The sequence below is a fragment of the Schistocerca piceifrons genome, unplaced genomic scaffold, assembly GCF_021461385.2.
Source record: "Schistocerca piceifrons isolate TAMUIC-IGC-003096 unplaced genomic scaffold, iqSchPice1.1 HiC_scaffold_936, whole genome shotgun sequence".
NCBI classification, from domain to species: domain Eukaryota; kingdom Metazoa; phylum Arthropoda; class Insecta; order Orthoptera; family Acrididae; genus Schistocerca; species Schistocerca piceifrons.
The window spans coordinates 868,667-896,499 of NW_025729208.1; the positions used below are offsets into that span (position 1 = coordinate 868,667).

Genomic DNA, 27,833 nt, shown 5'->3' on the forward strand with positions numbered 1-27,833 from the left:
CTCTCGTTTTAGATGTGGCGAGGTTGTTTCTCATTTGCACAACACACTGCTGCATGTAAATTTTTGGAACGTTGTGTGTAAGAAGTGACGAACACCGTCAAATGATGACACGGAACTCTGTCTAGTAAAGAGTTAATTACTTTATGTGAAATTGATACGAGCGTCTTTACGTTAAGTGAGTGTACGGTGTTGTTTATCATGTGACGTTTGCTACATTCATGGTCTTGTATTCCGTCTACAGAAGCATATAATAGCAATAAATGCAGTGAAACGCAGCCGTCGGAACAAGCAGCTCAGATTAAAAGTTGGATTTTGAAGTTTCGTACTTTGTATGACAATATGTGGTTCCCCATTAACGAATGGTAGGCTACATGCTGTAAACTACGAAAATTGGTGCAGATATAATTTAGTCATTTTTCGTACACCATTGTGAATGAAAAGGAATTATTTAGTATCAGAGTTCGGAGTCGCTAGTGAAAAGTTTTGTAATATCGATGTAAGTTAGTGTTTGTAAAATTGGATGTGCAGCACCTATTTTTAGTTAAGTTGCACGAAATCGCTCTTTCTCACCAGAAGTTTTTTAGCATACACAAAATAGTTGTTTTCAGTTTCTTCTGAAACATTATAATGAAATACATGTAATTGTTACAGACACAACTAACTTTTTTAATGTTTCCTTTTCATATCTTCTTATTTGACCCTCTGCCACAAAATCCTATGGAAGCTTACAAATCTTTCGTCTTCTGTTGCTAAAAAGGGTTTCAGTGTATGTTTGTAAATCATTTTCAGAGGACACAAAACACTAGGGGCCTATATCAGAGTCTTAGTTTTTTGATGGCTTCTATGATTAAATGTGATTGACATCACCTTCACTGTTGCATTTATGAGATGTCATGTTGACACAATAAAGATGTTGGCAGAATCTCTCACAATTGAACCTGTCATGCCATTCCCACTATGATGTTTCTAATGTTTCTATCATGTCTGCAATGGTACCAATGACGTGATAGGATCACCACCCAGTCTTATTTGATAGTCTACTCAATTTATACGGTTGTAGGGCTGTTACAGTGTTCAACCAACTAATTAATCTTCAGGTATCTGGCAACATTTAATTTTATGTCTTTTACATTGAATGCCATATTGACCTGTAGTGGTGGAAACTTATTTGTTGGAGTGATGCTGCCATACTGCATTGTTTCTATGTAAGTTTTTAAAGTCAGCAGCAGAGCTGATACAGGTTCCGCATAAATCGTACAATCATTAATGTTTGTTGCCAGGAGACAGCATTTACAGCTTGTGATTGGGGGCTAAGAGAAACTGAGCAAATCTGTAACTTCACAACATTGCCTCTCTGCAGAATGTGGTGCTCATTCACCTTAAAAGAACCACTTTGTACTAATAAATAAAAGGATAGAAATCTTTTGTAAATAATACTCAAATAAACAGAAAAATTAAAAGTGTTGTGGATTGCGATAGCTTTGTGCATTGTTCCAACCCACTTAATTGAAAAACTGTATCTGTTATGCATTTCAGATTATTGCATCATTGAGTAGAATTGATTCTGACCAGAATCTTGTAGTGTGTGTGCGCGCACGCATCAAAGCTAGCCTTATGAAGTGATGTGACAACAATAGTAGAGATATTGAACATTAAGGACAGCAATGTGGTACTTCGGGACTGAACATTTGATGTGGTCACTTTACTGCAAAAATTAATAGTAGCAGCAGAGTTTCTGCAGATCATGCAGTTATCTGTAATGAAGTTCTGCCTGAAAAAAGCCACATAATTATTCAGTTAGATGTTAAGATTTCGAAGTTGTGCAGAGATTGGCATCTTACTTTAAATGTTTGGAAATGAAACATCATGCACTTCAAAAAAATTGAAAATCATCGTTTCCTATGACTATAATATCAATGAGTCACTGTTGGAATTGGCTAACTTTTACAGATCCCTGGGTGTAACACTTTATAGGGATATGAAAGGGAATGATCACATGGGCTCAGTCATAGGTATAGCAGCCGATAGACGTTGCTTTTCTGGTAGAATGTTGAGGAAGCTGCTTACAAATCAGTTGCGTGACACATTCCAGAATGTTGCTCAAGTGTTTGAGATTCGTACCAAATAGGACTAAGAGGGATACTGAATATACACAGAGAAGGTAGCACAAATGGTCACAAGTTTGTTGAACTTGTGCGAGAGTGTCACAGAGCTGCGGAAGAAACGGAACTGAAAGACTCTTGAAGATGTAAACTACCGTGAGAAGAATACTGACAAAGTTTCAAGAACTGGCTTTAAATGACGACTCTGAAGGATATACTACATCTCCCATGTATCACTCACATAGGGATTGTGAGAACAGGATTAGCATAATTACATGCACAGAGGCATTCAAGCAATCGTTCTTCTCATGCTTCATGTGTGATAGGAACAGGGAGAAACCATAATAACTGGCACCATGGGATGTACTCTCCACCATGTATTTCAGTCGCTTTACTAGTATAGATGTAGATGTAAGCCTTAAATAATACGGAGGTTTGGTAGATGTTTGCAAAATGCGGAGTGATGAGAGGCGATCCCAGGCAGTGTTTTGTGGTATATTTCAACATAAGAAAAAGATAATTTGTAAGTAGAAATCTCACATCAGAACCTAGGCTGTAACACACTGAAATCAGACCAGTTATTAAATTCCTGCTTGACTGTTGTCCAACCACACAGGGATGACACTGCAAACTATTGGTGCCCCTGTGCGCCTAGAAGTATGTGTTCATCGTATCTGGAGCCAGAGAACTCCGTGCAACAAATACCCATACCAGTAGGCAATCTGTCGTGGCATTGCTCATCAAAAGAGCACTGGGCTTGAGTGTGTGGCATCAAGATGGACAAAACTATCGCAAGCTGCTGCTCATACCCCCCCCCCCCCCCCAAATCCACTGCAGCAGTGTCATTCAAAAGATAAGTCAGTTAAAATGCTGAGAGATATAATCCAAATACATTTTCTCCTGTAGGTATGCCATGGGAGGAAAACAGATACATTAATCAAAGAGAAAATATGCTACTTGTTCCAGAACAGATAGTGAGTCCTATTTATTGGATTGGATTAATACTTGCTCCAGAGATCTTTTTTTAAAGGTTACTAATTTATTTCTAAAAATTCATGTATTGAATAGAAGGTGTTGTCATTCAGAAATTTTTTATTTATTATTTGGCTATCTGTCAGTCTTTTGAGTCTTTTGGTGCCCCCAGGGCACTCACCACTCTTTGGCGAGTTCATGCTTGGTTACCACAACTTTGCAGCATCTTTTCCCTTCCGTGTTGCACGTCCATCCTCCTGCTACTCTCTTTCCGCTCCCTTGGGAACATGATACTTTTTGGGAAAGTGTTGTGAATTTTCAGTAGCCTGACATCAGAATACATAATTCCCAGCCCTGGGTCAACAGGTAGTGTTCACATGTACCCTCTGATACAGGCCAGGCCCAGGGATGGATGTTTGCCTGTGCTGTTACCCTCCCAAATTTCCTGTTGGTCCCTTTTGTCAGTTCAGTAGGTGTGACCTGAGGTGTGAACAATTGGCTAAGGTGGGTGAGTGCGCCCCCCCCCCCCCCCCCCCCCCCTGCAGTTGAAGGGAGCCTGCCACTGGAGATGCTGGAAATCGTGGGGAATTTTCTCGCAATGAGCCAATCGTCTTCTCAGTCTATATGTATGAAATGTAAATGGAATTAGGCTAAAGATTGAGACTCTCCCAGCTGTACCTCAGTTCCTCATGGTATAATGGACTTCAGGAGGTCAGTCCTTTGCTACAGTTACTCCATTTAATATTCAGATTGGTGTTGATACAGTTGCCAGTCAAGTGAAATCCTGCTCTCATTTACAAAATGACACTTCGCTTTTGGAGGAGAATTGTAAGTATCAAGCAAACAACTGCTTGCAGCTTCACTCCTCCGTGGCTATCCTGTTCGTGTTGAGGCCCATCGAATGCTGAATTCTTTGTGTGATGTTATTTACACTAGGCTACTTGATAGTCTGACCAGGGGAGAAATCCAAACTTACCTCTCATCAGGGCTCATTGCAGTCCATTGGGTAATGACAAAGGTTGATGTAACCTTGGTGCCTACATGCACTCTTTTTCTCACGTTCGATATGATATTGCTTCCATCAAAAATCAAAGCAGGCTATAAAGTCATCACGGTCTGACCAAACATTCCAAACTCAATGGCATTGCTATCAGTATCAGTGTTACAACTACATTTGAATGCCCTGTTGACTGTGCCATAAGTTACCACACCTTTGCCTGAAATGGCGAAATCACTGCTACAAAACTGGTAGGCCAGAAAGGACAGAAGGAATACTCCCATGATGACTTTTTACGTCCCTCCAGCCAACAATCATCTGAGTCTTCCACTGCCAACTGGAAAGGCTCCAATAAATCAAACAAAGCCAAATGGTCATCTACTTTTGACTCTATGATCCTCTTCAATGGTGTCCTGCATGATAGCCCTCACCCGGTCGACCTCTGTTTCTCCAATGTACACTGCCAATCGTTATTCTGCCCTGGAATCTGCAGGCCGACCCAGTGAAAATGCCACTGCCTCTTTCGACCTCATGGAACAGGATCTTTCAGCCTCGTTGCCCTGTAGCATTGAGTCTTCAAAGGTTGGCACTCAGCAGCTGCTGAGGTGACAGTCTTCTATTTTTTTCCTTCATCCCCTTTTTCCGTCATGCCTCTCATCCAGTGAAATGTTCACAGCATTAGATCCCACAAGGAGTGTCCACTTGTTTTCTGCCTCCAGGAAACAAATTTGTGTTCTCACGACCCCTTTAACCTCTCAGATTTTCTTTCCGGTCCACTTTGACACCCTCCCACTCGAGAACAAATAGAATCTCCTGGGAGAGTCATGCTGCTCATCCGCGATGACATTCATAGTCAAACCGGCTGCAAGCTGTTGTAGTCCATATTTTCCTTTCTGCTACACCTTTTCTTTTTGTAATGTCTACATTCCTCCATCATTTGTTGTCACCAGGGACGAGTTCCTCCAGCTTATTCGTCAACTCCCATACCCCTTTCTGCTGCTTGATGACTTTATTGTATACCATCCCCCAAGGCTCTTCTGGAACCTGTCTGAGAGGTGCCCTCTTGGCTGACTTTCTCAATCAACTCAGCCTCATCTGCCTTAACACTGAAGCATCCACATTCCTTTGACTCCATGCACATCTATTCCCATTTGGACCTCTCGTTCTGCACTGCCCAGCTTGCCTGCCATCTTGAGTGATCCGTTCTCTCTGACAGTTAGGTGAGTGACTACTTCCTGTCTGCTATCTGTTTGCTGGTCCTACCCCACATACATGTAAACCCAACTAGCAGCTTTCTGATGCTGAATGGAGGTTTTACTCCTCCCTTATAACCTTCACCGAACAACATTTCCTGAGTCATGATTACCAGGTAGAGTACTCCACGAATGTTATCCTTACCGTGCCATGTCACAGTCCCTTGGAGGATTGAGGCATGCCACAATGCAATTCACCCATGGAGATGTGCTCTCCACGTTTTTATCAGTCATCCTATGATGGCAGACCCTATTCAATATAAACAGCTGCATGTGCAGTGTTGTCGCATTCTTCAGGACAGCAAGAAAACTAGCTCTATTTCATTTACTAGTTCTTTCAACAGTTACACTCCTTCCATTGTGTGGGCCAACCTCTAGCGGCTCTCTGGGACCAAGGTCCATTCCCCAATTTCCAATCCAACCATAGCAGATGATTTCATATGGACACTACAGCTTTCTCCAACACCTTAAGCCACTATCTTGTAGAGATTTCAAGCTCCATCCACTAGCACCCTGCCTTTCTCCATCGGAAACAAGTGGAGGCAGCTCTGGTGATACCCTTCTCCTCTCAGAATCGTGAATGTTACAGTGCTGCCCATCAAGCTCTCACTTCATCCCGACTTTCCACCCCAGAGACGGACAGTGTTCACATTAAAATGTTGCAGCCGCTTTCTCTAACAGGCAAGCACTTTCTCCTTCATATGTACAAGCGTATCTGGGCACGTGGCACATTTCCCAGACACTGGCGTGAAACCACTGTCACCCTACCTAAGCGCAGTAAGGACAAACACCTTCCTTCTAGTTAGTGCCCCCATTTCTCTCATCAGCTGTTTTTGCAAGGTGGTAGAATGTATGACTCATGCCCGGCTGGTATGGTGGCACGACTCTTGCAATTTACTAACCACTACACAACATGGTTTCCGGGTGCACCATTCTACAGTTGACCATATTGTCACTTTGTCGACCCATGTCATGAATGGTTTTCTATGGAAATACCAGACTGTGGTTGTGCTTTTTGATTTGGAGAAAGCCTACGACACCTGCTGGAAGACTGGTATCCTCCATATGCTCTACATGTGGGGCTTCCGAGGCCGCCTGCCCCATTCCCTTCTGGAATTTTTTTAAGGCAGAGTTTTCAAGGTTCATGTGGGTTCTGCCTCATTGCAGATCTTTATCCAGGAAAACGGCGTGCCACAGGGCTCTGTTCTGAGCGTTGTCCTCTTTGCTGTAGCCATTAACCCTATTATGGCCTGCCTCGCGCCAAGCATCACCCGCTCCCTTTTCGTCAATGATTTTGTGATCAGTTGCAGTTCTCCATGGACCTGTCTCCTTTAGCTGGGTCCTCAACAATGTCTTGATCGTCCTTACTCATGGAGCATTGACAAGGGCTTTTGCTGTTCCACTGGCAAAACTGTTTGTCTGAATTTCAGGCAGTGCAGTGGGTTTCTTCCACCACCTTTGTGTTGGGCCTGTTGCTCTTCCTTTCGCACAAACAATATACCTTGGGCTCATGCTTGAGAGGAAACTGTCTTGGTCCTCCCACATGTCATATCTGGCCACCCACTGTACCCAGTCCCTCAATATCGTATGTGTCCTAAGTAGTACTTCCAGGGGAGTGGATCGGACCACACTCCTCCTTTTGTACCGCTCCCTTGCCTGTTCAAAACTAGACTTCCGTTGTTTCGTTTATGCATCTGCACATCTGTCCATCTTATGCCATCTAAATATATTCCATCATCGTGGAATCCATTTGGCCACCAGCACCTTTTATGCTAGCTAGGTTGAGTCCCTATGCAGAAGCTGCTGAACTGTCACTGTCATACTGGTAGGTGGACTTTTAAGTAGATACGCATGCCGTTTGTCTGCCATGCCATGTCTGACCACTCATCCTACGCCTCCTTTAATAACTCCGTTGGCCACCAGTATGGGGTGCGTCCCTCTACCCTACCTGCTGGAACTCACTTTCAGCTATTGCTCCAGCCGTATAACTTCACACTACCTGCCACTTTCCTGATGCCCCCCCCCCCACCCCCCCCCACCCCCCTGCGGGTCCGGGGGTTAGAATATGCCCAAGGTATTCTTGCCTGTGGTAAGAGGCGACTAAACAGAGTCTCTCACGTTTCGGCCTTTTTGATGGTCCCCTGTTGGGTTCAACCTCCATCTGTCAAAATTTTCCCGATGAGCGAGCTAATTGGGGAAGGGTGCCTTACGTGGTGCATTGTGTCCATCGTGCATTGAAATCTTTAGCCAGCTTTCTCACCGTCGCATTGCAGTCCCGCTCATTCTCCATCTCTTGGGCGAGGATACATTACTGGGTGTGATTTCCACCATGTACTGTGCAGTGTTGCTTTCTGCTGAGACGATGACCATGGCCTTCCTTGCACCTAATATCCAGCACGGTAGCCAGTCCATTGTGGTGGGGTCAACATGTACCCCGTTGGTTGTAGCCCCCTGACAAACACGGATCGCTCTACTGATGCCTGCTCCGTTAACTCCCCACGTATGCCATGGGGTAGATGCCCATCTCCCTGGGGCATCAGGACTCCCAGCAATGGCCATCCTGCCAGGTGGCCCTTGCTGAGGCTGGGTGGCACCTGTGGGGAGGGCCCCTGGTCGGAGTGGGTGGCATCTGTGCAGATGACGTGCCATTAAGCGTAGTATGTCATCTCTTGCTGGTGGTCCGCCACCAGCAGTCTCTAAGTGCGCAAAGTCTAACTTCAATGCTAAGGAATAAGACCCCAAATTGTTCCCCTCCCTGGCCACATCATGGGAGGAATGCCAGGCTAAGGCTGGCTGTGAAGCTTATTTGCCATGGTACCTCGTATTACGAGAGTTGATGGCGAATCTTTCGTGTCCATGAAGCCTCAGTTTTTTGTGGAGCATGTGGAGGACAAGTTTGGGGAGGTGGAGGGCTCATCCAAAATGTACTCTGGGTCAGTCTTGAAAAAAAAAACAGCATCCTCTGCTCAGTCACAGGCATTACTCACTTGTGACAAGTCGGGGGATGTTTCTGTTACCACCACGCCCCATAAGAGCTTAAATATAGTCCAGCTATTGTATTCCACAGGGACCTTCTTTGCAGTCGAACGACGAGCTGCGCGCCAGTTTAGAGCGGTGAGGTATTCATTTCATCCGGCACAGCCATCAGGGTCCGAGGGATAATCAGGTTGCCACTGCTGCCTTCATCTTATCCTTCGAGGGTGACACATTGCCCGAGAAGGTCAAGGTGATGGTCTACTGCAGTGACATCAAGCCGCATACCCCTCCCTCGATGCAGTGCTGGAAGTTTGGCCATATGCCTTCCCACTGTACTTGCAGTGTCACACGTTGAGATTGTGGACGTCCGTCACATCCCAATACTCCGTGTGCCCCGTTTCCCATCTGTGTCACCTGCAGAGAGCATCATTCACCTTGCTCGCCAGACTGCAGGATTTTACAGAAAGAGGAAGATCATGGAATATAAAACCGTGGACCGACTTACCTACACTGAGGCTAAGAGGAAATTAGAGCACCTGTGGCTACGACCTCCTCTTACACCGCCGCTACGAGAACAGTTGTCTCCCCATCAGTTCATTGCATTCCCGTCGCCTCTCAGAACCAGAAGACTACACCTGCCCCCTGGGGGGCACTTCCCTCCCTGTTGCTCCTGCACCACCTACTTCAGGAGCAAACCTCCCCCTCCCACCGGGGATATCAGTCCCCACTTCTTAGCCAGAGAAGCGTACGTCTTTTTTGGCTCCTCTCGCTACGAAAGGGTCCCTTGGGTCACTCCCTTCCCAGGTTTCTGAAAGCAGCTGGTCCCTCATCCTCAGTCCTGGAGACTGAATCAACAAAATCCTCCCAGCCAGGAAAACCCAAGGAACAGTGAGAGAAATCCAAAAAGAAGGTCTGCAAGACCAAGGGAACTGTGGTGGCACCCACATCATTGCTACCTACAAGCTTTGCGTCTGCGGACGAGGTAGAGATTCTGGCGTCTGGTGAGGACCTGGATCTTGCCAGACCTTCAGACACAATCGATGTCACTCACACAGGTACTCCATTGGTGGCAGCAGGTGACCCAGCAGCGTAATCTGCCTCCTCGGTCCCTTCGCGCCGCCTTTCTCGGCCATGGACAATGTCGTACTCCAGTGGAACTGCAGCAGTTTTTTCCACCATCTTGCTGAGCTCAGACGACTTCTCAGCCTTCACCCTTTCCTCTGCATTGCTCTTCAGAAAACTAGGTTTCCGGCGATGCGAACCCCTGCCCTCCGTGGCTATCGGGGTTATTATAAGAACCGGACAGCTTATGAGAGGGTATCTGGTGGCGTCTGCATCATTGTCCTTCACTCTCTTTACAGTGAGTGTCTCCCTCTACAAACACCTTTAGAGGCTGTCGCTGTTCGGGTGTGGACACCTCAGGCTGTTACTGTCTGCAGTCTCTATCTTCCACCGGATGGTGATATCCCGCATCATGTCCTGGCTGCGCCGATAGCCCAGTTGCCACCACTTTTTCTGTTACTGGGCGACTTCAACGCCCATAACCCTCTGTGGAGTGGATCAGTGGCAACAGGCCGAGGGAGCGTCGTTGAGCAAGTGTTGACACAGCTCGACCTTTCTCTTGTAAATAATGGTGCCTTTCACACATTTCAGTGTGGCGCATGACACATACTCAGCCATCAACCTTCCGATCTGCAACCCTAGCCTATTACCGTGTGTCCAGTGGAGTGTGCACGACTTGTGCGGTAGTGACCAATTTCTGATCTTCCTGTCACTGCCACAGTGTCACTCTTCTGGGTGCCCCTGCAGATAGGATATGAATAAGGTTGACTGGGACTTGTTCACCTCCATTTCCACTATTGAGCCTCTTTCCAATGATGCCATTGATACGGTGGTTCACTCGGTCACCACCAGCACCGTTACTGCCTCAGAGTCTGCCATTCCCTGTTCTTCTGGGTCCCCTCGGCGGAGGACTGTGCCTTGGTGGTCGCCAAAGATTGCTGAGGCGATTAAAGATTGCAGGTGGCCCCTCCAGTGTCACAAGCAGCATCCCTCATTGGAACACCTCATCACCTTTAAATGGCTTTGTGTGCGAGCCCACCGTCTCATTCGCTGATGCAAACAGGAGTGCTGGGAAAGGTATATCTCTACCATTGGCCTCCGTACCTCTCAATCGCAGGTTTGGGCCAAGATTAGGCGACTCTATGGCTGTTGGACCCCCATCAGCGTACCTGCACTTTCACTGAATGGAGCAGTCTGTACTGACTCAGACACCATTGCAAACCACATCGCAGAGTATTTCGCTCAGAGTTCTGCTTCTGCGAATTACCTGCAGGCCTTCCGCTTCCTGAAAGAGTGGTTGGAACGTCGGAGCATTTCATTTCACACGCACCACCCTGACTCGTACAATGCTCCATTCAGTGAGTGGGAATTCCAAAGTGCCCTAGCTGCTTGCCCTGAAACGGCTCCCGGGCCAGATTGCATCCACTGTCAGATGCTCAGACACCCCTCGGTGGACTGCCAGCGACGCCTCCTAGACCTTTTTCAACCGTATCTGGGTTGAGGGTGAGTTCCCGTCGCAATGGGAGGAAAGCATCGTAATCCCTGTGTTGAAAGCTGCCAAGAACCCACTGGAGGTGGACAGCTACCGCCCCATTAGCCTCACCAACGTTCTTTGCAAGTTGCTCGAATGCGTGGTGTACCTGGAGTCTGCCATCTGTATGGCCTTTGCCCGCCATCAGCATCTGGTTGCGTCCCCCCCCCCCCCCCCCCCCCCCCAGGGGGTCTACAACTCTTTTGTGGACACGTGCGTAGCGAGCACGGGACCCCGAGCTAATGTGGCCCTCCTTCCTTTCCGGGCTGCATACCTTCCCTTCCCTTTCCGCATCCTTCCCCGACCCCCATCTTCGCCCCCCCCCCCCCCCCCCCACCTCTGGCTCTTTCCTTCCCTTTCTCCCCCTCTGGGAGTATGGTTTGTGCCTACGCCCGGAGACGGACGCTCGAAACTGTTCCAAATTCCTTGCTTTCTACACTTGCAAGTCCTCGTCCTTCCTCTGTCCTTCTCGTTTCCTTCCCTCTTCTCTTTGCTCTTTTCTCCGCTGTGGCGTTTGAGACCCCCTCTTCTTTCCTTTCCCTTTCTCTTTTTTCCTCCCTGTGCGTGTCTGAAGGCCAACCCACGCACTTCCATGCGTAGCCGGTGACGGGGTAACGCGTAATTCCCCGCCCCGGGTAGACAGGTAGGACACGTACGTAACCCCTGGTAACAGCCAGGCCCAGGGAGGGGTGATTACCTGAGCTGATACCTTCCGAAAGTGCCGATTGGTCCCTCCGTCCGTTTGTCGGGAGGTGTGACCTGAGGTGTGAACGATCACCTAAGGTGGGTGTGCCCTCGGTGAGGGCCCCCACAAGGGAGGAGCGCGCCATCGGAGACACCGGTAATCATGGGGGATTCTTCCGCAATGGTTTCCTCACCTTCCACTATGTCTGCTCACAAACGTAAGTTCACTGAGTCTCAGCCACAGACGGTTCTTCCATCGTTGCCACAGTTCCTTGTTGTTTCTCGGTCTGACGAAGGTCACGACTTCTCCACGGTCAACCCTTTCATTATTCAGAAAGGTGTCGACGCAATTGCAGGTCCTGTAAAGTCTTGTTCCAGATTACGGAATGGCACCCTGTTAGAAACACACAGTGCCCTCCAGACTCAAAAATTGCTGCGTACTTCTCTGCTCCACACCTTCCCTGTCCGGGTGGAACCGCACCGTACCTTAAATTCCTCGCGTGGAGTCGTTTATACACGCTCCCTCGATGGATTGTCTGACGAAGAAATTCAGCACTACCTGTCTGACCAGGGCGTAATGGCTGTTCATAGGGTTATGAAAAGGGTTGACACGAACATCATTCCAACCCGCACTGTCTTCTTGACATTTGACAAAGTTCAACTCCCATCGAAAATCAAAGCAGGCGATGAGATAATTTCCGTTCGCCCTTACGTCCCAAACCCTACGCGTTGCTATCGATGTCAGCGGTTCAATCACACCAGCCAGTCCTGTTCCAATCCGGCCAAATGTGTTACGTGTGGCCAGGATGCCCATGAGGGTGCTTGTCCACCTCCATCCCCTCGCTGCATCAACTGTATGGGTGACCACGCTGCTTCCTCTCGAGATTGCCCCGTTTTAAGGACGAAAAGCTCATCCAGGAAATAAGAGTGAAGGAAAAGGTGTCGACCTTTGCTGCTCGAAAGTTACTCGCCAGTCGGCAGCCCACCGTGCCTCAGACAGGAAAATACAGCACTGTCCTTGCTTCTCCTCGGCCAACAAAGGAGGCGGCCACGCAGACTTGCGACCTCACCTTTAGTACTACGGTCGTCAGATCGGCCAGCGCAAAGATCGCCCGTTCAACCTCACCTCTTTCGCCTGCCCACTCTATAGCTCACCCTTCGTCGGGTTCTGCTAAATCTCGAGCCCAAAAGTCAGACGCCAAGTCTTCGAAAAAAGAGCATACTCGTGAAGAGTTTTTACGTACTGCAACTTCACAACCATCGGTTCCTCCTTCATCTAAACATCATACTTCCAAGAAGGCTACAAAGAAACACAGTTCATCTCCTTCTCCGCCAAGGCGAGTCCCATCTACAGCACCACCTGGCGGAAATCGCCCTCGGCCGTCTTCTGTGTCGCCGAGGCGCACTGCTGGTGGCCGGTCAACCGGCCGATCGCTGGTGGCAGGAGCTGCTCCTGACCAACCTATGGATCAGGATCTTCTGCTTTCGATTGAATGCCATTCCATGCTGTCGGTCGCAAGCTCTGAGCAGTCGTTGAGTTGACAGCACCCATGGTCACATTCCTCCATTTTCCGTTCACCCTATGTCCATTATCCACTGGAATATCTGCGGCATTCGAGCCAATCGGGATGAATTGTCGATCCTCTTACGCTCCTACTCGCCGGTCATCTTCTGTCTTCAGGAAACAAAGTTGCGTCCCCATGACTGCTTTGTTCTCCCTCATTTTCAGTCCGTCCGATATGACCTCCCCTCTGTTGAAGGCACTCCAGCCCATGGAGGACTCATGATTCTGCTCCATGATACTCTCCATTATCACCCAATCCCCTTAAACAGTTCCTTCCAAGCTGTCGCCGTCCGTCTTTCCCTTTCTGGATACACGTTCTCTCTTTGTACGGTATACATTCCATCGTCCACACCAATGGCACGAGCTGATCTCCTTCATCTTCTTGGTCAGCTTCCACCCTCCTATTTGCTGGTTGGGGACTTAAATGCCCACCACCCGCTTTGGGGATCTCCACATCCTTGTCCACGTGGCTCACTATTGCTAGACGTCTTCCACCAAGTGGATCTAGTCTGCCTAAACACTGGGGTCCCCACATTTTTGTCTGCCTCCACGACAAATTTATCTCATTTGGACCTTGCGGTCGGTACTGTTCCGCTAGCTCGGCACTTCGAATGGTTCGCCCTTGATGATACACACACGAGTGACCACTTTCCATGTGTCCTTAGACTGCAGCCTCAACTGCCATATATGCGCTCGCGACGCTGGAAGTTTGCCCAAGCCGATTGGACACTTTTTTCGTCTCTAGCGACATTCGATGACCGTCATTTTCCCAGCGTCGACGATGAGGTCACACATATTACCGACGTTATTCTTACAGCTGCGGAACGTTCAATACCACGCACCTCCGAATTGCCCCGGCGCCCCCCAGTTCCTTGGTGGAACGAGGCATGCCGTGACGCAATACGTGAGCGGCGACGTGCTCTTCACATTTTTCCGTCACCATCCAACTTTGGCCAACTGTATCCGATATAAGCAGCTCCGTGCGCGATGCCGTCGCGTCATCCGCGATAGCAAGAAGGCAAGCTGGAAATTCTTTATTAGCTCATTTAACACCTTCACTCCCTCCTCGGAAGTTTGGAGTCGGCTTCGACGGTTCTCAGGCGCGCCTAGTTTCTCCCTGGTCTCTGGGCTCACTGTTGCGCATGATACCTTAGTGGACCCCGTCGCAGTTTCTAACTCATTGGGTCAGCACTTTGCTGAGATTTCGAGCTCTTCAAATTACCCGCCAGCGTTTCTCCCAAAGAAACGTGCAGCAGAAGTGCGACATCTTGCTTTCTCCTCTCAAAATCACGAAAGCTACAGTACTGTTTTTCTCCTTGCGGGAACTCCAACATGCACTCTCTTCTTCTCGCTCCTCCGCCCCAGGACCGGATGGTATCCATGTCCAAATGTTGCTGCATTTATCAACCCATAGTCTGCGTTACCGCCTTTGCCTTTATAATCGAATTTGGACCAACAGTACCTTCCCCAGACGATGGCGGGAAGCTATTGTCGTTCCCGTTCCGAAACCTGGAAAGGACAAACATCTCCCCTCTAGCTATCGCCCCATTTCTCTCACGAGTAGCGTATGGTGAATTACCGTTTAGCTTGGTGGCTGGAATCCCGCAGTCTTTTAACACCTGCCCAATGCGGATTCCGAAAGCATCGGTCTGCAGTTGACCATCTTGTTGCTCTCTCCACTTATATCATGAACAATTTTCCCCGGAAACGCCAAACGGTAGCAATATTTTTTGATCTGGAGAGAGCATACGATACCTGTTGGAGGACAGGCATCCTCTGCACACTGTTCTCTTGGGGCTTTCGAGGCCGGCTGCCCCTTTTTCTTCGCGAATTTATGGCAGAGCGCACATTTAGGGTGCGGGTGAACACTACTCTCTCCCATACTTTCTCCCAAGAAAACGGGGTACCCCAGTGCTTCGTGCCGAGTGTTGTACTGTTTGTCATCGCCATAAATCCAATTATGGATTGTCTCCTTCCTGATGTCTCGGGCTCCCTCTTTGTGGACGATTTTGCGATCTACTACAGCTCTCAACGGACCAGCGTTCTTGAAAGACGTCTTCAAGGATGTCTCGATCGCCTCCACTCGTGGAGCATCGAAACCGGCTTCCGTTTCTCACCCAGTAAGACCGTTTGTGTTAATTTTTGGCGACGTAAGGAGTTTCTTCCGCCCTCCATACATCTAGGTCCTGTCAACCTTCCGTTTTCCGACGTCGCTAAATTCTTGGGTCTTATGTTTGACAGAAAACTATGCTGGTCCTCCCACGTTTCCTATCTTTCGGCTCGCTGTCTGCGTTCCCTTAATACCCTCCGTGTCCTGAATGGTACCTCCTGGGGAGCGGACCGAGTGGTCCTTCTCCGCCTCTATCACGCCTTAGTGCGCTCGAAATTGGATTATGGAAGCATAGTCTACTCCTCTGCTCGGCCGTCTATTCTTCGGCGTCTCGACTCTATCCACCACCGTGGATTACGTTTAGTGTCTGGAGCTTTTTACACCAGCCCTGTGAAAGCCTTTATGCTGAGACTGCTGAACCTCCGCTGTCCAATCGGCGGGCAGTCCTTCTGAGTCGTTATGCTAGCCATCTGTCTTCCATGCCTGCTAATCCAGCCCATGACCTTTTTTTCGACGCCTCCTTTGATGTAGGGTATGCAGGCCGCTCCTCCTCCCTCCTACCCCCGGGAGTCCGCTTCTGTCACCTGCTCCATTCTCTTTCCTTCCGCTTTCCCAAAACCTTCTTGACAACTTGGGGTACAGCACCGCCTTGGCTCCGTCCCCGGATCTGCCTGCTCCGTGACCTTCGTAGATTTCCCAAGGAAGGTACCCCTTCACTTGTTTATCGTCGGGCATTTGCTGCTCTATGTGCACAAATGACAGAAGCCACATTTATTTGCACCGACGGCTCGAAAACATCGTTAGGTGTAGGGAGTGCCTATATTGTTGGCGACACCCCAAATCACTTTCGGCTTCCCGACCAGTGTTCGGTTTATACTGCGGAGCTTTAAGCTGTTCTCCAGGCTGTCCACTACATCCGTCGCCATCAGCGGATACAGTACGTAATCTGCTCAGATTCTCTCAGCTCTCTCCTCAGTCTCCAAGCTCTTTACCCTGTGCACCCTCAGGTCCACCGGATTCAGGACTGTCTGCGCTTGTTCCACCTGGGGGGCGTCTCGGTGGCGTTCCTCTGGCTTCCGGGACACGCTGGTATCTGTGGGAATGAGGCGGCCGATATAGCGGCCAAGGCTGCAGTCTCTCTTCCTCGGCCAGCTATTCAGTCGCTTCCCTTCACCGATCGACAGAGCGGTTTATGTCGCAAAGTTGCTCATTTATGGCATGCACATTGGTCAACACTTCCCCATAATAAATTGCGGGAAGTGAAAGCCCTTCCTTGCACTTGGACATCTTCCTCCCGAACGCGTCGTCGGGAGGAGGTAATTTTAGCTAGACTCCGGATAGGGCACTGTCTTTTTAGCCATCGACATCTTTTAAGCGGCGATCCTCCCCCACTCTGTCCCCACTGCTCTCAGCTGTGGACGGTAAGACACCTTTTAAGTGAATGCCCCTATTTTAATCCGTTACGCTCCCGTCTACAGCTATCGCCTGATCTATCGTCGATTTTAGCAGATGACACGCGCTCAGCCGACCGCGTTCTCCAGTTTATTAGTGACAATGAAATGACATCAGTCATTTGAAGCTTTTTTTGGGGACAACCAACCCCTTTCTGTAGTGGATTTTTAAGCATTCCTTCTGCTTTTAGTTTCTCAAATTTTATGGCTTTGTTCCCATTGCTGCTGGTTTTAAATTTCGGTTTTTTACTGTTTCCTAAGTCACGGGCTGGGCGCTAATGACCATAGAAGTTTTGCGCCCTAAAACCAAAAACAAAAAAAAAACAAAAAAAAATCTGGTTGCGTCTTTTTTGACATGCAGAAGGCGTATGATAAGACATGGCAACATCACATCCTGACCACGCTTCATAGGTGGGGTCTTCGGGGTCCGCTCCAGATTTTCATTCAAAATTTTCTGTCTTTTCGTTCCTTTCGCGTGCAAGTTGTGGCCTCCCATAGTCCCCCCCCCCCCCCCCCCCCCCCCTCGTGTTCAGGAGAATGGAGTCCCACAAGGATCCGTCTTGAGTGTCTGCCTCTCTTTAGTTGCAATTAATGGGCTCACTGCGGCGGTGGGAACGTCTGTCTCAGCTTCCTTGTATGCTGATGACTTCTGCCTATACTATAGCTCCACTGATGTTGCAGCTGCTGAATGGCAGCTGCAGAGCACTATCCGTGAGGCGCAGTCTTGGGCTGTAGCAAATGGCTTCCAGTTTTCGACTGTCAAGACCTGCGTTATGCATTTCTGCCGGCGTCGCACTGTTCACCCTGAGACATGGCTTTATCTTGACGGTGAACCTCTTTCAGTGGTAGACACACATCAGTTTTTGGGATTGGTTTTTGATACCCGGTTGACTTGGCTCCTCATATTCGGCAGCTTAAGCAAACGCGTGTGTGGCATCTTAACACTCTTCATTGCTTGAATCACAACAGCTGGGGTGCCGATCGGTCTACCCTTTTACGGCTGTACCAGGCGTTAATCCAGTCCCATCTAGATTATGGGAGCCTTGCTTACAGTTTGGCATCCCCTTCCGTGTTGCGGTTGCTTGACCCCATCCTTCGCAGTGGAATCCGACTCGCCACTGGAGCTTTTCGCACAAGCCCTGTCACTAGCATACTTGTGGAGGCTGGTGTCTCTCCATTGCGGATCCGGCGCCAGTGATTGCTGGCCACTTACGCTGCCTATGTTTGTAGCTTGCCCAGGCATCCCAGTTACCGTCTGCTACTCCCCAACTCAGTTGTCCATCTGCCAGAGTGGCGGCCCTGATCAGGGTGTACGATCTCAGTTCGTGTCTGGGCTCTTCTCTCTGGGCTTGAGTTTTGCCCTCTCCCTCTTGTTTTCCGGTCCCATATGTGTCTACCCCCGTGGTGTGTGCCTCCACCCATACCTTCAGCTCGATTTGGCACAGGGCCCGAAGGACTCAGTCCCTCCTGAGGCCCTCCGCCGCTGCTTTCTTTCAATCCTTGCCGCGTTTCGAGGCTCTGACGTTGTCTATACTAACAGTTCGATGGTTGCTGGTCGTGTCAGTTATGCTTTTACTCTATGGGATCATTATGAACGACACACATTGCCGGCTGGCTCCAGTGTTTTCACTGCCGAGCTGGTCGCCATCTCTCGCAACCTACAGTGTATCCTCTCCTGCTCAGGTGAGTCCATTATCTGTAGTGACTCCGTGAGCGGTTTACGAGCTATCAACCAGTGTTTCCCTCGCTCTCGTCTGGTGATGGCTATTCAGGAGTCCCTCCGTACTCTTGCCCGTTGCGGCCGCTCTGTGGTCTTTGTGTGGGCCCCGGGTCATGTCGGCATCCCAGGAAACGAACTGGTTGACACGCTGGCCAAACAGGCTGTCGGTGCACCAGCCTTGGAGATTGGCCTTTCAGAGAGTGACCTCACGTCAGTTTTGCAGCAGAAGGTACTTCGCACCTGGGGTGAAGAATGGCGCACCCTGCCTTAACCCAACAAACTTCGGACCATCAAGGAGACTACCGGTGTGTGGCAGTCCTCCTTACGAGCCTTCCACAAGGACTCAGTTGTTCTCTGCCGGCTCCGCATTGGTCACACCTGGCTGACGCACAGTCATCTCTTGCACCATGAGGAGCCACCTCTCTGCCGCTGTGGCTCAGTGTTGACAGTGGTCTACATCCTGTTGGCGTGTCCATTTTTAACTGCACTTAGGCAGACGTTTACGCTGCCTGGTATGCTCCCTGCACTTTTATCAGATGATGACACTGCAATGGCAGAACTAGTTCTGAGTTTTATTCGTGCAGGGGGCTTTTATCGCTCGATCTAAGGATTTGTGTTTTTTGTGTTAAGTCTGACCTTCGGCCTACGGTTTTAGATTGTGGTTTTTAGTGTGTTTCTTGGTGGTTGGGTTTTCCTTTTTTTGTTTCCATGGTCGCCCAACCGCTGTAAATCTCTGTGCTTTTATTTCTTTGTTTTCTGGTCTTTGTCTGTGTCTTTCTTGTTCTGTGTCGTCCCTTCTTACCTCTTTTACTTGTTTTTATGCCTTGAGAGTTTTTACAGTCGTGGAACAAAGGACCGATGACCTATGTAGTCTGGTCCCTTCGACCCCCACAAACCAACCAACCATCTTAATGCAAATTATAAAGACATGATAGCTTTCATGGTATGTGACATTAACAGTGAAAAATGTATGCTTGGCACCTGTGGAGAATTTCGTGGACCAAATAACCTACTTGTCGTCTTAAAAAAGGAACTTGACATCTTGCCTGATGAAGTAATTTTCCAACACTGGATACAAACCAATAGAGCAAAGCTCACTACACAGGTAATCCCCAGTGATGGATTTTTACATTCTCTTGTTGTTGATAAGCTGGTGCTTTTAAAAACCTACCACTTTATCATAAAAGCTCTAACCCAAAATTTCAAGGAAATGATTGTTAATTTTGCAGAAAACTATACATTTACATTACAGGATGAAATTCAAAGTTTTCACTGGACTAAAACACAACCAACACTGCATTCTTTTGTCACCTACTTTAAAAATTACGACAAAGTGTGATGCAAATCTATTTGTGTAATTAATGACCACCTTGATCACAATACCATGACTATGTACACCTTTCAGTTTCGCCTGATTGATGGCTGATGGTCGTGTTGGCTTCGCCTGCATCCACAGAGGCCATTTTGAACAGCATTCCTTGCCTGATGGCTGTAGTGTATTCACTGCAGAGCTGGTGGCCATCTCTCGTGCACTTCAGTATATCCATTCATGCCCCGGGGAATCGTTTCTTATGTGTACTGACTCCTTGAGCAGCAAACTAGCTATCGACAAGTGCTACCCTCGCCATCCTTTGGTAGTATCCATCCAGGAGTCCATCTATGCCCTGGACTGGTCCCATCATTCAGTGGTGATTGTGTGGACCCCAGGACACGTCGGCATCCCAGGCAATGAACTTGCCGACAGGCTGGCCAAACAGGTTATGCAGAAACTGCTTCTGGAGATTCTCATCTCTGAACCTGACCTGCGTTCTGACTTATGTTGTAAGGTTTTTCAGCTTTGGGGGACGGAATGGCATAAGAGTACACAGAACAAACTTCGTGTCGTTAAGGAGACTACGAATGTGTGGAAGTCTTCCATGCAGACCTCTTGCAAGGAATCAGCTGCATTGGGCACGGTTGGGGGACCCATGGTCACTTCCTGCGCCATGAAGACCCGTCTGAGTGTGGGTGCAGCGCCCGGTTGAAAGTGGCCCATATTCTGGTGCACTGTCTCACTTTGACTGCCCAGCAACAAAGTCTTGGGTTACTGGACTCATTGCCACTAATTTTATCTGACAAGGCCTCGTCGGCTGATTTAGTTTTACGTCTTTTTCGTTAAGATGGGTTTTATCATTTGACCTAAGTTTTAGCGCATTTCATTTGTCGCTCTGTGTCCTCCACCCTAGAGCTTCTAGGTTGGAAATTTTAATGTTTTGCAGAGTGGCTGGCTTCCCCTTTTTTATTCACATGGTCATCCAGCCATGGTAATCTGCTTTGTTGTTTTAATCTCTTCATTCCGCTTCTGTGGTTTTGTTGTCCCCGTTTGTCCATTTACATGTTTGTCGCCCTTCATCGTTCTTGTGATTTTTCCTTTCATTCCATTTTGAGTTCCCAGTCTCGTTTGTTTTATTCTCACACTTAGGAGTATTGTTTTATTTGGAACAAGGGACTGATGACCTTGTAGCTTGGTCCCTTTCCCCCTCTTTTAATCCAACCAACAATCACCTCGTTCGGAAAATTAAGAATATCATAATAATGTTGAAATGGTTATTAACTTCAGCAGTGGTGCAAGCAGCCAGTACAAAAAGGAAACTTCATTAATGTTTCCAAACACAAAAATGACTTTGATTTACTAGTATAGTAGACTGTGCCTCATAACATGGAAAGTTACACGAGCTTCCCTTTAAAGACCTTACGTAGAACTGATACTGACTCCACAAGGTATATTCAAATATTGAATATTACTGAAGTTGGAGATATATATTTCTTTCTTTACCTGAAATTGAATAAATTGAAACAAAACTGACGGATTTGAATGTTGTGTACCAGTTAAAAGAAAAAAGGAGCCATCACAGATACATCCCTATAAGTGACAATCAAATAAGATGTATTGTTACTTCTACAGGCTCAAAGTTTGATTATCATCAAACTTCAGTACTTTTTACAAACATATCCTCTTTGACAAATAATGACTTTTGTGTTTGTATATATTATGAGAAGTAGTGGCTTGGAATAACTGAAGATAGAAGTGAAGATAACAAGGTTGTTTTGGTGCATTTCTTTCACCCTTATGGACCAAAAACTGCCTTTCAGCTTTCCAAAAATGATACTGTGTGAGTACCTGCAAAGACAATAGTACAGAAAGTGACTCCATTGAAACTCACGATGGTGTCTGGTAGGACATACTGATAAACTATGCAATGAAATATCAGGTTTGTTTAACACTCTAATGAAAATTGTATCTGGGATGTAAATCACACCTACAGTTTAAATCTAAATACATAGTACAACAAATGTATCAGTAAGTTAAGTTTAAGAAGTAGAGATCTAACCTGTTATGACTGCCTTTTGTTATTTAAAAGTAGAAATATTTGCTCATGTATTGTATGCAATGATTTAAATATTCAAGCCTTTGTGTATTAACTTGGCATTGAACGATCATATATAAGTGTTGTGATTTACTGAAATTCACTGCTCTGTTACTCTCAATGTAGTTGAGTCTGTCATAACTTTTTTTGTGAAATATTCCTGTGGGTACAAAGAACATTCTGTAAAATTTTCACTTTTTTTTTCTTAGATAGTGACCTGTGAAAATTGACGTATAAAGATTTCGGCCATTTTTTGAAATTATCTAGTAAAGAAAGGTGTGCATTCTCAGTACTAAAACGTGTACTGCAAGTGGTTCTGTAAGTACTCAATACAGAACTAACATATTATTAGTGAGTCTGTCTTCCTTCATAAAACAAAATTATGGTCTTAATGATTAACGATTGATGATTTTGTTTTCCAGAATGGGCTTGACTGACTCTTGCATGATAAAAAAAATTTAAAAATGTATGCTTGAAGTTCATTTCCTTCTGAACACACTGGTTTTTGAATTATTCTGATACTTTAAAATAACTTGACATTTAAACTTTCTGCAAATCTCGTTTTCCATTAAAACTTGCCCAACCGCCATTTTAAAAATGACGGCCAGAAAAAAACTGCGGCGTATAAAATTTTTTCAAACGGTGTTTTGTGCTTGTCTACCTATGGGAAACTCACGATAAAAAATCAGGAAAATAAAAAGTGTTATGCAACAAATTTTATTTATATTGGGTGATTTGAAATTGATTAACCGCCAAAGTTATTGAGGAATCATCTCATTAAGCTACCCAATGGGTCCAAAATAATTAAGGCTGTTACATAAAAACTTTTTAAACGTAGGGTAACACACTGCATTACTGTAGCGCACTTTTGAAGTATGTCCTTCACAAGGACATTGAAAGTAATTTAATTGCCCTGGTTAACGACGTCTTTGATGTCTTGAACTCCCAACAGCTCCAAAACATGAATGCTCACCTCTGCATCGTGGATTAGGAATTAATCTTACAATTTAGGTGAATACACTAAAGAAGTTGGCGATGGAGACAGATTGTTGCCTTTCCAAAACGGTTTCATCAAGTAAATAAAATCTCTTTGATCTTTACGTAAACCTAAAAAGCGTAAATGTCAGCCACATATTGACTTTGACCAAATCAAGATGGCGTGGAAATTTTTTGCCTGAGGTGCAAGGATTAGGTACATTTTATAATGACCTTACGCTGTTTGAAATAAGGAACAGGGCGTAATTTGTTATACTGAGGATAACAAAAGTGATACTTCTTCCTCTGGAAACTCGCCTGTTACTGAAGAGTTAAATGGAGGATCTTCTCCGTGTGACATAAACTAAAGCGGTCCCTAGACCGTCAGTAATATTGTGCAATATTTCCTGAAGCCTAATAATATTGAATTTGTAGTTGTGAAACTGAGAGATAGCGTAATAATTTTGTATCAAAGCTTTAGGGTAACACTGCACTAATAGAAAGACAACGAAAGAATTTCCAATGGCAAGGTGCTGTAGCATAATAGGTAATTGCTGACTGGGAATTACGTCTCGTACAGATTTTTGTTAAATGTCATGGGGATTTGAGCATCTGCATAAATTGAACCATGGGTGAGGGAGCGGTGCAAGACTCAAAAATTTGAATTTTTGATATAAAAGATTTGATAAGTTTTGATACAAAACCATATCCCGAAAATTACTTTGATGACCAAATGAGAACAACAAACAAACGATTATTCAATTATCGCTAAAACGGTAGTATTGTCTCACTGATATCAGCCACGTAATGCCACATTTGACTAAACGATAAGTTTAACAGAAGCACAAGACATTACTTCAACATGTGTATAAGAATTTTATAATGAATAAAATCACCGTACACCAGAATCCACGAGCAAGGGAAGGGGGGAGCAAATGCCTATGTACGGCAACGCCGAAATATGTTGAGAATCATTCACAGTAGTGTATCAGATGTTGGACTATCAACTCATAAAAAGTTACTTTTTTCCAACCCAAATTCCGCCAATATGTTTCCGTGACTGATCTTTGACACTCCTTGGCCCAATTTTTCATCTCCTCTTTTTTCTGCTCACAAAAGAGTAGATCAATTGTCACAGAAACATCGTCAACAGCCCGAACCACAATATTATTGAGCAGGGTAGAGAGAACATCAATAATATTGCACAATATTATTGGCCTTCTATGGCCCGCTTCAGATTCTGCGCCACTAAGTTTAATTACGAATGAGCTCTATGTTGATAATGAATAGGCAGTACTAGAAATCCCAGAAGCTGTGAACATCGAAGAAAATTTATTAATAGATGTGGTAATAATGTGCGACGACTCTGTAATCTCAGATGTTCTTCCAGATACAGTGAAACACATTGCAGCCTATGTTGCATTTAAGTGCCAAAACATCCATAAATCGTTACGTTTTCCAGCAGTATTGTCTCACTGATATCAGTCACGTAGTATTTGAAGATGATGCTGCTTTTCATGGAAATCGATTGGGCAAAGAAAAACTGTAAAGTCTCTGTGCTCTTATTTTGTAACGAAAGTTTCCTGATGTTCATGACACAGTTATGGCTCTACATCTAAGAACAAGAACATTTATAAGGATTAGGGTATCTGAATCGAGAAGCAAAGAGGGAAGCCATGAAGAAATGTGCCCAAGGAGGAAGCAGCTATGCATCTTAAGACCGGTATTACACTATCAAATTTCTTTGTCAAAGATTTGATCAACCAACCTGCAGAAACCTCTTCAAAGAACTGGGTATACTAACTACTGCCTCTCAGTATATTTACTCCTTAATGAAATTTGCCCTAAATAATATATATCTTTTTCCAACAAACAACTAAGTTCATACATACAATACCAGGAACAAAAATGATCTGCACAAGGACTTCAAAGCACTTACATTAGTTCAAAAAAGGGTCCACTACTCAGGAACACTCATCTTAAATAATTTGCCAGCAAACATAAAAATTTTAGTTACAAGTAAATATCAGTTTAAAAGAAACCTGAAAGACTTACTAGTGGCCAACTCCTTCTACTCCATTGACGAAATTTTTAATAGAAACAAATAATGTATTTATTCATACTATTAGTATTGTTATTTCAGCTTAAAAAAAAATTGACATGTTCCACATCCACGAGGATCTCCTCAGCACGGATATATGGAACGAAAAAGTAATCTAATCTGGGTGAAGCCGTGGGTTTTACGACGACACGATAAAAGCATTCAACAAAAGTTGTTAGGTGGGCTTACAGTGGAAGACATCAGGTTGTACATCAATTACTTAAGAATGGATGAGCATACATTTCTGTATGTGCTCTGTGAGATGTATCCTCATATCACAAAGCACAATATTCACTTAAGAACTGCTACATCTTCAGAAGACAGGCTCACTGTAACACTCAGATTACTTGCTACAGAAGAGGGTTACATTAGGTTAGGTCAGGTCAGGTCTCCAATCTTCTTAATCTATTTTTGTATTCAGGGTGCCTCACGTTGTAAAGCGCCTCATCAGCTTCATACATCTCTATTAATTTTGTAGTTGTCGGCACACACCAATTGTATTTACTGGCAATGTTTATAAAAACACTACAGACGACAGACTGCAGCGATGCTAGTGCTCCATGTGATAACATGTCACATTGCAGGCGATTTCTTTGATCAAATCTACAGCGAGGCCCTAGATTTGATCAAATATTGGACGACATTTGACAAAGTCCCTATTACACCATCAAATTTCTTTGACAAAGATATTGGACAAAGAAATTTGATAGTGTAATACCGGCCTATAACAGGTAAACAGCAATAGAAATCTGGTACATGCTACATAAAAATCTGCTACTTCAACAAATGAGTGACTTATTTTTTTAATCATAATTATCATTTATTTTGTTCTAGTGTGTAATAAATCTGTCAGACACCGTGTACTGAGCTAAACCGAAATGAACGACTAACACGCCACGCGGCCACAGTGTCTGTGTGCGGCGAATTTCCCATGTAATCACAATGCTGCTCGGTATGACGTCAGTGGCGTCCAGCCAATAGCAAGCGCTTACGCGGGAGTGACACCCCCACGCCCCAACTCTTGTAAAAGGGAAGAAAGCCTGCGTATAGAACGGGAGTGAACTTATTGCACCAAGCTGATTCTTTAGTGTTATAATTGTGATGTGAAGTTTATCTTGATTGTGTGACTTCTACAGGATCGTGTTTTAAGTTAACCATGAAGTGACGTTTAAGCAAGGAAGGCCCTTCTACCTCCAAGCATGCAGTTAAAGAAACCGAAACCAACAATGCCTACCAGTTCTCCAACGCGTAGTGTCCTTAGAAACCCATACATATCAAAGCATGAAGCCCTCTCTATTGAAGTGTCATTAAAATACTCATCACTAGGAGTTACTTGGTAAACCTCTAGACTTTTTTCAAAAGAAATATGCGTTTTGAAAAAATTCAAACGTACAGCAAATTTTATTAATACTATCTTTATAAAATTCTCATACTGGTTAGTTTTAGAGTTGCAAAGGAAGGAAAATCTCACACGGTTGGTGAGTCTCTTACTGCCCGCGGGTACACACATGGCCCAAGCAGTTTTGGGGAAAAGTGGCCAAAGAAATACAAAACGTTTAGTTATCCGTCAGTACTGTGAAAAGGAGAATGGAAAATAAGACTTCCAGCATTGAAGAAACATTGTGATTACAACTGTAAGAGGTCACGTCTTACGCTCTTCAAATAGAAAAGAGTACAAATGTGACAAACATGCCTCAGTTACTGGTTTTTATACGTTTTGACTATCATGACAATACACGAGATTTTATTTTGCAGACAGCTCGAGTAAAATGCCACAGCACAAAACATTTTCAATATGCCCTTTGTGTGTTAAAATTAGGTATTTCTTGCCAAAAACGTTGTGGTACATGCATAGACGGAAGTCGGGCAGTATATGATCACGTGAACCATGGACCTTGCCGTTGGTGGGGAGGCTTGCGTGCCTCAACGATACAGATGGCCGTACCGTAGGTGCAACCACAACGGAGGGGTATCTGTTGAGAGGCCAGACAAACATGTGGTTCCTGAAGAGGGGCAGCAGCCTTTTCAGTAGTTGCAGGGGCAACAGTCTGGATGATTGACTGATCTGGCCTTGTAACATTAACCAAAACGGCCTTGCTGTGCTGGTACTGCGAACGGCTGAAAGCAAGGGGAAACTACAGCCGTATTTTTTTCCCGAGGACATGCAGCTGTACTGTATGGTTAAATGATGATGGTGTCCTCTTGGGTAAAATATTCCGGAGGTAAAATAGTCCCCCATTCGGATCTCCGGGCGGGGACTACTCAGGAGGACGTCGTTATCAGGAGAAAGAAAACTGGCGTTCTACGGATCGGAGCGTGGAATGTCAGATCCCTTAATCGGGCAGGTAGGTTAGAAAATTTAAAAAGGGAAATGGATAGGTTAAAGTTGGATATAGTGGGAATTAGTGAAGTTCGGTGGCAGGAGGAACAAGACTTTTGGTCTGGTGATTGCAGGGTTATAAATACAAAATCAAATAGGGGTAATGCAGGAGTAGGTTTAATAATGAATAAAAAAATAGGAGTGCGGGTTAGCTACTACAAACAGCATAGTGAACGCATTATTGTGGCCAAGATAGAAACGAAGCCCACGCCTACTACAGTAGTACAAGTTTATATGCCAACTAGCTCTGCAGATGATGAAGAAATTATTCAGGTAGTGAAGGGAGACGAAAATTTAATAGTCATGGGTGACTGGAATTCGTCAGTAGGAAAAGGGAGAGAAGGAAACATAGTAGGTGAATATGGATTGGGGGGAAGAAATGAAAGAGGAAGCCGCCTTGTAGAATTTTGCACAGAGCATAACTTACTCATAACTAACACTTGGTTCAAGAATCATAAAAGAAGGTTGTATACCTGGAAGAATCCTGGAGATACTAAAAGGTATCAGATAGATTATATAATGGTAAGACAGAGATTTAGGAACCAGGT

General features: G+C 45.7%; 1 protein-coding gene across 1 annotated transcript in view; it reads left to right on the plus strand.

Annotated features, from left to right (window-relative positions):
* LOC124771311 (ARL14 effector protein-like) overlaps positions 1-27,833 on the plus strand; it is a 91,458-nt gene that overhangs the window by 366 nt on the left and 63,259 nt on the right. The gene's annotated exons all lie outside the window — the stretch shown is intronic.